We start from the raw sequence: 13,383 nt of genomic DNA on the forward strand, positions 1-13,383 counted from the left end.
AGAGGTTATTCTAAGACAATTACTAATGAGGGTGGAAAAGTAGAAGGAAACAAGGTTCAATTATATCAACAAGATTCAATAGACCAAGGAGAATTAATGAAATATGAAGATATTGTACACTGGTTAGAGGAAGAAGACAAGGTAATGAATCGAATCTTTATAAGGATAGATCTTCTTGAATATTTTCAAATTTTAAGAAAACGTGGATCTAACTCCACACTCTTGCTTATTTTAATCTTTCACTACTTAAGTTATATCATTTGTAATATCATCATAGAGTTAGTTATTAGATCTATAATGATAATAGAATATTTAGTTCTTTCTTCTTCTTATTTTTTGCATGCATGTTAATTAGAAGAGGTTTTGTTATGCCTCAATAGGATTAATAAGGGAAATAGACCCCCCCCCCCCTTGCTTGTACTTTTTCTTTTGAGTTTTGCTTCTAATACATACATGTATATATATATATATACATATAAAAATTAGCCCTGAGCATCTCGCCTAGTGGATTTGCTTAAATAATCACTGGAGCTAAGAGGGAGAAGTTGCATAAGGCTTAAGCTAGATAGAACATGTACGTACATAGAGAAGAGGAATTCTAAAAGTAGAAAGATGGCATGGAATGGTTCAAGGATAGAGAAAGAAAACATAAGTTCTTCCACATGATTGTTAATGGGAGAAGAAGAAGACTTAAAGTAGGGAAAGTTTGCCAAATACCCACTTTTAAAACTTTTTTTGTAATTTAGACACAAGTCTTGAAAACTTTACCAATATCCACTTTATTCCATGTCATCGTACCTTCTTTCCAAGTTAGTTTTATTTAGTTTTAATATGGTTTCTTAATATATATATATATATATATTCTTTAAAATTCTAGATATCATCCGACTAGGACGACACATTCCTTCCCCTATCTTCTCTTCTCTAAGAAGATGCACAAGCATCAGAGGCCTCAGCATCATCGTATTACCATTGATAAGTTCAGAAAAAGTATGTATACTAGGAATAAATTTCTTGTATTTTACATATTTCCACACTTAACATTGAAGGGTCAAACTTAACACTGATCAGAGTTTTATGGAGCACTAGGGTAAGGTCCACGTTTTTGTTGAAGGTCCACGTTTTGGATTTATAAAAGAATTGAAGACCTTTTGAAGACTTTTTCAAAGCCTTGTCCAAGCTCGGGAACTACAAAAACTACAAGGCGCGTTTATGAAAATAGACGTGGATGAGTATGTCTTAAGTTCATCCAAGGGAGTGTATGCATTAAAGTGTGAAGACATGCCTTGAGTGTCTTAAAAACACTACAACTCATCCCCATTTATACACTCCAAACCCACCCCATTCATTAAAGGTAAATGTGTCATTTCCCATCTCTTATGTAATAAGCTATAAGTAGGAACCCCTTAGTCTTATTTTCTTAGTTAGCTCATTTTAAAATCACTTCGTAACATTGAACAACATATTTCCTCTCAAGAAGAGAGTAAACCACCAAACGTTTTAAGCTTCACAAGTGAAAGGTTCTACTTGTGTTGTGAGATGGCTAGAAACGAGAGTGTTTGAGTGAACCGAGTTCCTCTTGTGTTCCCGTAAGAACTTGGTGCTTGTTAATGTGATTTGTAGAGGTTTTAGAGTTTGATACACTTTTAGTTGCTACATTTTATATTCTCTTTGTGTCAAGTTATCTATCTCCTTATCTTTCAAGTTTGTGTGTTTGTTGTTTCCGTTTGATGTCTTGTACGTGTGGACTGTTTTATGAGTTTGTGGACTGTTTTGTGCTCTTGTAGATACCATTTGGTATCATTTGGTATCAGAGCTAAGTCTGGTTGTGTTCCTACACTACCAATCTTGGGCTCTCTAAGTCAAACAATCAAAAAAAAAAAGAGCTGTTGAAAAGCTAAAAATTCCAAAAAGAAGCAAATTTGTCCATTCTTGTTGTCTTGGCCGAAATTGTGTCTTGTTGTTTTGGCCGAGATTTGTGCCTAGTTTTCTAGTGGATTTTGTGTGTTTTGTGTGTTATAGTGTTATATATTTGTTTCCTAACATTAAAATAGGTATCCAAGGTCAAAAAATCTTACAAAAAGAAGTTATTCTACGGGTTGGGTGTCTTGGCCGAAGTGGTGTTGTTGTTTGGCCGAATTTGTGTCTAGATTAGGTGTTATTTTGTTGTCTTAGTAGTTTCATGTGTTAGATTATTGTTTTCCTAGCACACTTGAGTCTAAAGTCCAAGATTTGAGCTTTGTTAAGTTGTTGTTGAAAGGTTGGACAGTTTAGATATTGTTATTGTTCGAAGTGTTCTTATTGTTGTTCATGTTGTTCTTGAGTAATATTCAAAAAAATGCCGTGTTTGGTTTGAAAAAGGGAAGAGAGAGGTAAGTTATTGTGTTGTCTTGGGACTGATTTCAAGATAACACTAAAGTGGCAAAGAAACAAAGACTAACCAAAATCTTGCCTACCAAAAGAGTGTCAAAACATCTTTCAAGAAAGGTCAAAAGAGAAAAGGGAAAAGACAAGGAAAAAAGGCGTTTTGCCATTTTAGTGAAAGTTGGTGAAAGATGATGTACACCTTTTTGAACTTTGGAAAGAGAATCCAAAGCCTTGTCTTGTTACTCCCAAACCAAAAATTCATCACCAACAAACAAGATTAAACAACTTATGTCTTGAAAATATTAGACTCCACATCAACAACAATATCAACGACCAAAGAGAAAAAAATAACAATAAAAATCGTGGTCCATGCCAACAACCAAAAAAAAAAACTCAAGTTCTTGGACATCCATAGTTTCTTTCCTTGTCTCTATTAGCTTCATTTTCATTGACTCCTATACTAGTTGACAACTAGTAACAACCTGCTAAGTTGTGAACTAGTTTTTGAGTACTTCTCTCGTGGAAGTGTTACTTGTGATGCTTTGCTCGTTTATAGTTCGTAGTTGTTTTTCATTCAAGTGTGTACAAAACGTATTTGATTCTTCTAACCAAAATCCACTCCAACTCAAGAGTAGACTCATTCCTAAGCACTCAAGGATTGATAGCCGGATTACAACACTTGAAGGACCAAGTGAGGAAGCCGAATGTGAAGAATGTCTAGCGTATTTTGAACTAACGTTTGCTTTTTTAGTAGGTATAATTGCAAATGGAACCCAAAAATTCCAATTCCCCAACCATGGAAAATAATGTTATGAATGTCCTCTTAGCTAGTCTTGAAACTTTGTCTCGAGGCGTGGCTAGGATAAAGGCAAATATTGGTAATTTGGGTTAGGATGTGGCCTCAACGAGTGAAATATTGGAGAGGGTAGAAAGCCAAAGGAGTTCTCGACCTCATACCACTCAAAACACCTCACCTACTATTACTCCCGAGATCTTGCACCAAAGATTGTATCCACTAAGTGCTACAAACCAAGTCAATCTTTACTCTCAAAGCCGAGAACAATATGGTCCTAGCCATTCCTGAGTCCACCAAGTTCCATAAGGAGGACTTGGAACCCAAATTCCATCGATAAACCCGAATCCTCCACTCCAAAATCCTCCAATTCAAAGACCCTACACTCCACTAAATCGAATGTTTCCTTCCTAAGCTACACTAACCCGGAAACACACCATCCAAGTAGAAAAAGAGAGAGAGTTAGGATCTAAGAAGAATAAGGCTAAGCCTCAAGATGGAGAGAAACTTAGTGGTGAGATACAAGAAGAATATGAAGGGAAGAGGGCAACGGAAAGGGAAACCACAGGTAATGTAGTAGGAAAGGGAAAGAAATATGTGCTTGTGGGATTTTCCCACAAAGAATATTTGATACTCACTAACCCATATGCTAGCGCTTTTCCTAGAATTAACCCTTCTTATGTACAGTTTCAAGTTCATATGCTATCAAAAAAGGATCAAAAAGGGATTCCACACAATAACATGGGAAATGAGATAGTGACACCCTTGGCCAAGAGCTTCAAACAAGTGGACTGTCATGGCATACACCGAAGTATAATTGATGCACTCTACACTTCCTTAGGCTTGAAATATTTTGATAAGGATATTAGTATCCCATGTGAAGTAGCTTCGGGTTTACATAGTGTAGAAAAGCATAAATCTTTCCTTGGTAGTTCTCTTGTTGCATATGTTGGTCAATTTTCTCTTAAGGATAGCTCACTACTTGATAATGTGAGTGATGTGATTCAAAATACTCAAGTTAGTGTTCATTCTTGTAATATTCACCATGATATTGGACATATTCCTTTGATCTTGTATGATGCAAACCGTGTTACTAGTTTTGCTCAAGGTAATCATATGCTTGGAAAACTTTTGAACAAAGGTGTGCTTTCTCTTAAGAGAAGACTTCTAGGACACAACTATTTAGTCTTGGATGATAGCCTTGTAAAAGGATTGGTTAATCTCAACTTTTACCCTTGGTTACTTACACCATCCCTTTGATCCCGGAACACTAGTAGATTGGAAAAAGGGTTGCCTCGGCTTATGCTTATCTTTCCTTGATGATTATCTTATCCCTATGCTTTGTAATTTTCAAAATACGTGTTTTATGGTAAAAATAAAGGATTGTTGGTTGAATTTTAAAATTTTACCCCCTCGGCAAGATGTCTTCATACTTGATTCCTTTCTACACTACCTCTTTGCCTATGATGATAACCATGTTAATTTCGAATTTGTATTGCGTAGTGGTAGGAAGTTTGGTGGATGGTTTTCTTATTTGCATGATGGTGATATGTGGTTGAGCTAGATCTTAAGATCAATCGTGGCACTATATTTGATGAGGTCCTTTGTAGAGGTAATGAAACAAATGTATCTTATGGTTCCTAGGATGAAGCTAGTCTTACCTTTAGTTTCCTTATCTCTTCATATTTGCCAAAGCCACTTCTTTTGTGCCATTCATGCTAAGCTTTTCATGTCACACACAAGGTACCCATGGGTATATTCAAAATGTGAACAACCTTGGCTTGATGACATATGTGATAATTTCCGATTGCAATCCTCTTTCCTTGATGTTTATCTTAGTCATGTCCTTTGTGATGTTTGTGGTACGTGTTTCATGATCATAACAAAGATTGTGATGCTTGTGGTACGTGTTTCATGATCATAACAAAGAATTGTTGGTTGTATTCCAAAAGTGTACCCCCCCCCCCCCCGGCATGTCTATATAATTTGTGGTACTAATACTAACTGTAATGCCCCGAAAATTGGTCCCGAAGTGTTACACGGTGCTTAAGGCTACAAGTAGCCCCAAGCTAACCCTTTGAGCCATTTTCATACCTTTCAACACTCATCGACAGGATTACTATAATCAAACATCAAGATATTCTCCATAATATCATAATTCAAAATGAAAGAGATGCGAAAGGTAACAAAATACGACCTCTTCACAAGACTGATCAATCTAACCATCTAGGCTGACAAGCCTTTACTAAATTGTATAACACTGAGCCATTGGGACAGACCCCAACTGACCCTAACATCAGGGAATAAAATGATAACCCAAAATAAAAGAGTGAAATCTGAAATAACCAGTCCTCAAACCATGAGGACTTACCACTGCAGAAAATGTAGACCAATGTGCTCAGAGAATCACGTAAAGCCTAGGAATAAGCAACTGAACCTACATTATAGGGAAAATGTAGCCCACATACGAATACATGGGCCAGTAACATGGAATATAAACCGAGTATATCGGGGTGTATGCAAGTTTTCATAAAAGTCCTATATCACAAATATTCATAGGAAAATATGCATGATGTAATAAGAGACTCACATAGCTCGAAATAAAATCATCATAATCACCATAGAGTAGAATACATCGGGTGAAAACATATGAGTCATCATAGTAAATTCCAATCACTTTCATAATCATTTTCAAGTAATCAAAACGTGTAGCTTTTGTAACAATTCTCTTTAAGATATAGAAATATTCATCCAATTCTTCAGAAACGATAACTTTCTTAACTCACACTTTCAAACTATTGCATTTTTCATCTCAATCAGAAGAATACACACACACACTGGGAGTCTCTTACAACTGACATAAACCATATGAGCTACATGGAGTCCAACATTCAACCCACGTTGGGGAGAGCTGTCCTATCCTTGCCATCGTAGTAGGACCTTAATCTTTTGTTCACTAGTGATCACTATATCAATCAACCTTAGGCTCACATCCTATGGGGGCACGTAGTTCTAGGGAAGTACCAATCACATCTATACCTCCCACTCAGTGCTAAAGACTACTCCCGGACTTAGCTCAGATTATTTCAAAAGAAAATCCACAACAACGCAATTCAACAATTCATATTGGGAGCCATCATGCTACCCCTTTTTCATAATAAATCAACATTTGGATTTCTTTTCTCATTCGAGTTCAAAAATAACTCTTTCAAGACCAAAAGGTCAAATCATTCAAATATCAAGGTGTGTATAGCACATTACTTCACCAAAGATCATAATCTCAAAGAGGGTTTAAATCCCATATATCAACACTTGAGCAAAACATTTCAAGATTCATACTTTGTACAACAAACAAGTATAACTAATATGAAAATCTGGAAATTCAACTTGAAACTTGATATTAACATCAAAACTCAAGGAATTTATCTTTAAGACATAACAAAAATATCATAGTTTCTTGAACAAGAATATAGGATAATAGTTTACATCTCAAATTCATAATTAAACAAGTAAAATCATGTATCTTCGTAAAATAATAAAAAAATTTGGGCACAAGAACGAAAGGATATTCTTTTGGAAAACCCCACATACCTTTATGGTAACTGATTCATTGAAAGATTGGACCCTCAATGTTGATTGTGTAACCCTAGTTGTTTTTCTCCTTTAGTGATCTTGGATGATGAACTTCGATTGATAATAGGGTAATGATGTGTTTAGATTATATTAAATTCATAAGGTTAAGTTTAGGGGTGTATAAGGAGTGCTAAAAGACTTAATTGCCCTCAAAATAGCTCAAAACGGAGTGTTTTTACTACCTGAAACACCAAGTGTGCGCCGCATTGCTTATCGCATACATTTACGTATGCACTGCATTGCTTATAGCACACATTTAAGTATGCGCCGTATTTCTTATCGCACACATTTAAGTATGCGCCGCATTGCTTATCGCACACCTATTCGAGTAGCGATGTGCGATTGGTTAGGCGACGCACTCTACTTCGCTAAGCCATAACTCCTTACTCGGGTGTCGGATTTTGATAAAATTGGTATCGTCGGAAGGCTAATTCGATTCTCTATAAGTTGGTGGGTAGAAATATGAAGAAATACCACATATTTATCAAGTTATGCTGCTTCAAAGATGACCCTTACGAATTCAAACACTAAAACTTGATGGATTTCGAAACTCTTAGTTTGTAGTACCTTAAGTGACTCATATAACCACACTTAACACATCATAATCTCTCTTATAACTAGGGTACTCTTGGTAATTCATGTGCCCAAATATGGCTTACAGAATTGGGGGTTTCACATGTACGAACAAGGGTTCGCTTTTTAGCTTAGGAAAGTGTGGGGCATTACAATATCTCCCTCTTGGGGACATTCGTCCTCAAATGACTCTGGGTATACTAAGATTAAAGAGAAAATGAAGGGTACACAACTGAAGGAACTTACTAATCTTGCCTCTACTTCATTCTACATTTCGAACACAACAAGGAGTGCATGACTCATGAAATCACAGCTGAATAGTATAAAATAACTGTTGAAGTATTGCGATTCTGCATAGAAAAGGAATGATTTAGAGCAGAATGGTACCTTCGGCTTGATCGGGGCTTGCGGAAAATAGGTACAGATACTTGGATCGCATATCCATCTCGGTTTCCCAAGTTGCACCTTCAAAAGATTGGTTTCGCCACAACACCTTGACCAAGGGAACTTCTTTGTTCCTTAGTCTTCAGACTTGGTGATCTAAAATCTCAATAGGAACTTCCTCAAAAGAAAGACTTCTTGCACATCAGGGTTTTCTGAAGGATCTACAACAACACAATCACCAACGTGTTTCTTAAGCACTGAGACATGGAAGACAAAGTGAACGGAAGATAACTTTGAAGGCAAATAAACCTCATACACTACCTTACCAACACGGCTAAGAACTATGTAGGGGCTAATATAACGGGGACTAAGTTTTCCCTTCTTCCCAAATCTCTTCACTTCCTTCATGGGTGAAATCTTCAAATACAACAAGTCACCAACTTCAAATTCAAGGTCTCTTCTCCTGACATCAGCATACAACTTCGACGACTCTGTGTGGTTTTCAATCTTTCTCTAATCACTTTGACTTTTTCTATAGCCTCAAAGACCGAATCAGGACCACTCATGGCAACTTCACCCACTTCAAACAAACCTATGGGTGACCTACATTTCCTCCCATACAAAGCCTCAAATGGATCTATGCTAATGCTAGAGTGAAAACTATTATTGTTAGCAAACTCTATCAACGGTAAATGCTCACCCCAACTCTCCTTAAAGTCAAGACCACACACTCTCAACATATCCTCTAAGGTCTAGATGGTCCTCTCAGCCTGACCATCTGTCTGCGGATGGAAAGCAGAACTCAAATGCACTTGGGTACCAAGACCCTTCTAAAAAGCTCTCCAAAACTGCGAAGTAAACTGAGTACCCCTATCTGAAATGATGGACAAAGGAACTCCATGCAATCTGACTAAGTCCCAGATGTACAATCTAGAATAATCTTCAGCAGTGTAAGAACTATGCACAGGCAAGAAGTGCGCAGTCTTAGTCAATCTATTCACAACAACCTAAATAGAATCATGATGGCGTTGGGAAGGAGGTAAACCAGTCAAAAAATCCATGTTTATCTCTTCCCACTTCCAAGTGGGAATACCGAACTCCTGCATCATACCACCAGGTCTTTGGTGTTCTACCTTAACCTATTGGCACATCGCACACTTAGCCACAAATGCTGCTATATCCTTCTTCATGCCACTCCACTAATAGATTTCCCGCAAGTCGCGGCACATCTTGGTGGCACCAGGACAAATAGAACATCTCGAAAAAGGGTCCCAAAGCTTTACACAGTGCTTAAGGCTACAAGTAGCCCCAAGCTAACCCTTTGAGCTATTTTCATACCATTCAACACTCATCAACAGGATTACTATAATAAAACATCAAGATATTCCCTATAATATCATAATTCAAAATGAAAGAGATACGGAAAGTAACAAAATACGACCTCTCCACAAGACTGATCAATCTAACCATCTTGTCTGACAAGCCTCTGCTAAACTGTATAACACTGAGCCATTGGGACAGACCCCAACTGACCCTAACATCAAGGAATAAAATGATAACCCAAAATAAAAGAGTAAAATCTGAAATAATCAGTCCTCAAACCATGAGGACTCACCATTGTAGAAAATGTAGACCAATGTGCTTGGAGAATCACGTCAAGCCTAGGAATAAGCAACTGAACCTACATTATAGGGAAAATGTAGCCCACATACGAATACATGGGCCAGTAACATGGAATATAGACCGAGTATATCGGGGTGTATGCAAGTTTTCATAAAAGTCCTATAGCACAAATATTCATAGGAAAATATGCATGATGTAAAATGAAACTCACATAGCTTGAAATAAAATCATCATAATCACCATAGAGTAAAACACATCGGGTGAAAATATGTGAGTCATCATAGTAAATTCCAATCACTTTCATAATCATTTTCAAGTCATCAAAACGAGTAGTTTTCATAACAATTCTCTTTGAGATATAGAAATATCCATCAAATTCTTCAGAAATGATAACTTTCTTAACTCACACTTTAAAACTATTACATCTTTCATCTCAATCAGAAGAATACACACACACACACTAGGAGTCTCTTACAACTGACATAAACGATGTGAGCTACATGGAGTCCAATGTCCAACCAACGTTGGGGAGAGCTTTCCTATCCTTTCCATCGGAGTAGGACCTTAATCTTTTGTTTAGTAGTGATCACTATATCAATCAACCTTAGGCTCACATCCTATGGGGGCACGTAGTTCTAGGGAAGTACCAATCACAGCTATACCTCCCACTCGGTGCTAAATACTACTCCCAGACTTAGCTCAAATTATTTCAAAAGAAAATCCACAATAACGCAAGTCAACAATTCATATCGGAAGCCATCATGCTACCTTTTTTTCAAAATAAATCAACATGTGGATTTCTTTTCTCATTTGAGTTCAAAAATAACTCTTTCAAGACCAAAAGGTCAAATCATTCAAATAGCAAGGTATGTATAACACATTACTTCACCAAAGATCATAATGTCAAAGAGGGTTTAAATCCCATATATCAACACTTGAGCAAAACATTTCAAGATTCATACTTTGTATAGCAAACAAGTATAACTCATATGAAAATCTGGAAATTCAACTTGAAACATGATATTAACATCAAAACTCAAGGAATTTATCTTTAAGACATCACAAAAATATCATAGTTTCTTGAACAAGAATATAGGATAATAGTTTCTATCTCAAATTCATAATTAAACAAGTAAAATCATGTATCTTCGTAAACGAAAGGGTGTTCTTGTTGAAAACCCCACATACCTTTATGGTAACGGATTCGTTGAAAGAATGGACCCTCAATGTTGATTGTGCAACCCTAGTTGTTTTTCTCCTTTAGTGCTCTTGGATGATGAACTTACATTGATAATAGGGTTATGATGTGTTTAGATTCTATTAAATTCATAAGGTTAAGTTAGGGGTGTGTAAGGAGTTCCAAAAGACTTAATTGCCCTCAAAATAACTCAAAATGGAGTGTTTTGACTACTTGAAACACCAAGTGTGCGCCGCATTGCTTATCGCATACATTTATGTATACGCCTCATTGCTTATCGCACACATTTAAGTATGCACTGCATTTCTTATTGCACACATTTAATTATGCGCCACATTTCTTATCGCCCACCTATTCCAGCAGCCATGTGTGATTGGTTGGGCGACGCACTCTACTTCGAAAAGCCATAACTCCTTGCTCGGGTGTTGGATTTTGATGAAATTGTTATCGTTGGAAAGGTAATTCGATTATCTATAAGTTGATGGGTAGAAATATGCAGAAATTATACATATTTATCAATTTATGCTCATTCAAAGATTACCCTTATGAATTCAAATGCTAAAACTTGATGGATTTCGAAACTCTTAGCTTGTACTACCTTAAGTGACTCATATAACCACACTTAACACATAATAAGCTCTCTTATAACTAGGGTACTCTTGGTAATTCATGTGCCCTAATATGGCTTACAGAATTGGGGGTTTCACATGTAAGAACAAAGGTTCGCTTTCTAGCTTAGGAATGTGCGGGGCATTACACTAACCCTCCTATCATGAGGATTTTGTGTTTGTTTTCCCTCTCTTTAAGTTTGCAAGGTGCAAATTTGAGGACAAAATCCTTTCAAGGTGGAGAGTATGATACACGCATGAGGAGCATAAGGATTACAAGTTTTTGTTGAAGGTCCACGTTTTGGATTTGCAAAGGAATTGAAGACCTTTTGATGCCTTTTTCAAAGCCTTGTCCAAGCTCGGGAACTACAAAGACTACAAGGTGCGTTTATGAAAATGGACGTGGATAAGCATGTCTTAAGTTCATCCAAGGGAGTGTATGTATTAAAGTGTGAAGATATGCCTTGAGTGCCTTAAAAACACTACAAGTCAGCCCCATTTATACACTCTACACCCACCCCATTTTTAAGGGTAAATGTGTCATTTCCCATCTCTTTTGTAATAGACTATAAGTAGGAATCCCTTAGTCTTATTTTCTTAGTTAGCTCATTTTAAAATCACTTTGTAACATTGAACACCATATTTCCTCTCAAGAAGAGAGTAGACCACCAAACATTTTAAGCTTCATAACTGAATCTGCCAAGATGAACATCTGATTTTAAGCTCGCTCTGATACCACTTATTAGGACAAAAATAATTAGGTGTCATGAGGAAGCTAGTAAAGCAAACCTCGAAAGACGAAAAATAAGAAGACAAATGAGAAATACACCAAAAGAGACACAATAATTTAACGTGGTTCGGTCAATCGACCTACATCCACAAAAGGAGATGAGTAATCCACTATATAAAAGAGAGTACAAACTGTCAAGAGAGACAACCTCACACAATTCACTCAGAATAAAAGAGACTCATATAAGTGATCCCGCAACACTTGTGTCTCATAAAGTCTCTCCCCAAACGAAACTCTCAAACCCATAGGACTACATTGTGGATGCTACAAAACTAGAAGAATGGAGTTTCTATTTATAGAGTTTACAACCTTTTCCTACAAGAATAAGGAGTAGCCAAATATGGAGAATATGTTTTCCTTTCCTTGAAAGGAAACTCAATTATGATACCTAAAGGAAAACTCAATTATCGTAAGAAAATCAGGACAAACACCAACAGTAGGCATTGGTGGCATTACACGGAACAGAGATGGAGATTTTTATTTTCCTTTGCAGCACTTGTCCCGAGTAAAGACCATAATATTAAAGAATTTATGGCTTCCTAATTTGCGGTTCAGGCTTTAAAGGAAAAGGGATATGAGAAACGTTGTCGAAATGAACTCCAAGATAGTAGTAGACATGTTGACAAGCAAGACCTCTCATAATCTCAATTTGAGGATGACAACTGAGGAGACTACTAATCTTATTGATAGTGCTGATTTCAACTTCTCACACTATTTGAGGGAAGCCAATACTATTGCGGGCAATCTCTAGAAAATTGCATCACATAGACCTAAATATGGGTGGCTTTAGATATTTGACCCCAATAAAAAAAAAAAATTTAAATAATAACCTTCTTTACTTTTTAAGTATAGTATAAGTACCATTTTGCCCCTCTATACCTCAAATATATTGTTTAAACTTTCCATACTTATTTATCTGTCAAATTTTATTTTTTATTATTTTCACATTTTATTTTTTTCTTTAATTTTATTATTCTATTTTTTATTATTTTTACCTTTTATTTTTATATTTAATTTTATTATTCAATTTTTTATTATTTCACTTTTTATTTTTTATTTAATTTTATTTTCATGTTTTAATTCATTGTCTCAACCTTTGTTTTTTTCTCTTTTTTGTTTTTTCTCCGGCATTATCTATTTCTTTTTTTTATTTTTTTAATTCATTTATATTTAACCTTTATTTTTCTTCTTTTTCTTTTTATTAGTTCTCTTTTTTTTCCCTCATTTTTCTCAATTTTTATTTTTTCCTCTCATTTTTTATTTTCACAATTTTTTTAATTCTTTATTTTTTTTTATCTTTAGTTTTTTCTTGCCTTTTTTTTCTCACTCACTTTTTTTATGTCTCTATTTTGTTTGATCATTTTTTTCTTTTTTCAGTTCTCTTTTTTCCCCTCATTTTTCTCAAACTTTATTT

This window comes from Capsicum annuum, chromosome 12 (assembly GCF_002878395.1).
Source record: "Capsicum annuum cultivar UCD-10X-F1 chromosome 12, UCD10Xv1.1, whole genome shotgun sequence".
NCBI classification, from domain to species: Eukaryota; Viridiplantae; Streptophyta; class Magnoliopsida; order Solanales; family Solanaceae; genus Capsicum; species Capsicum annuum.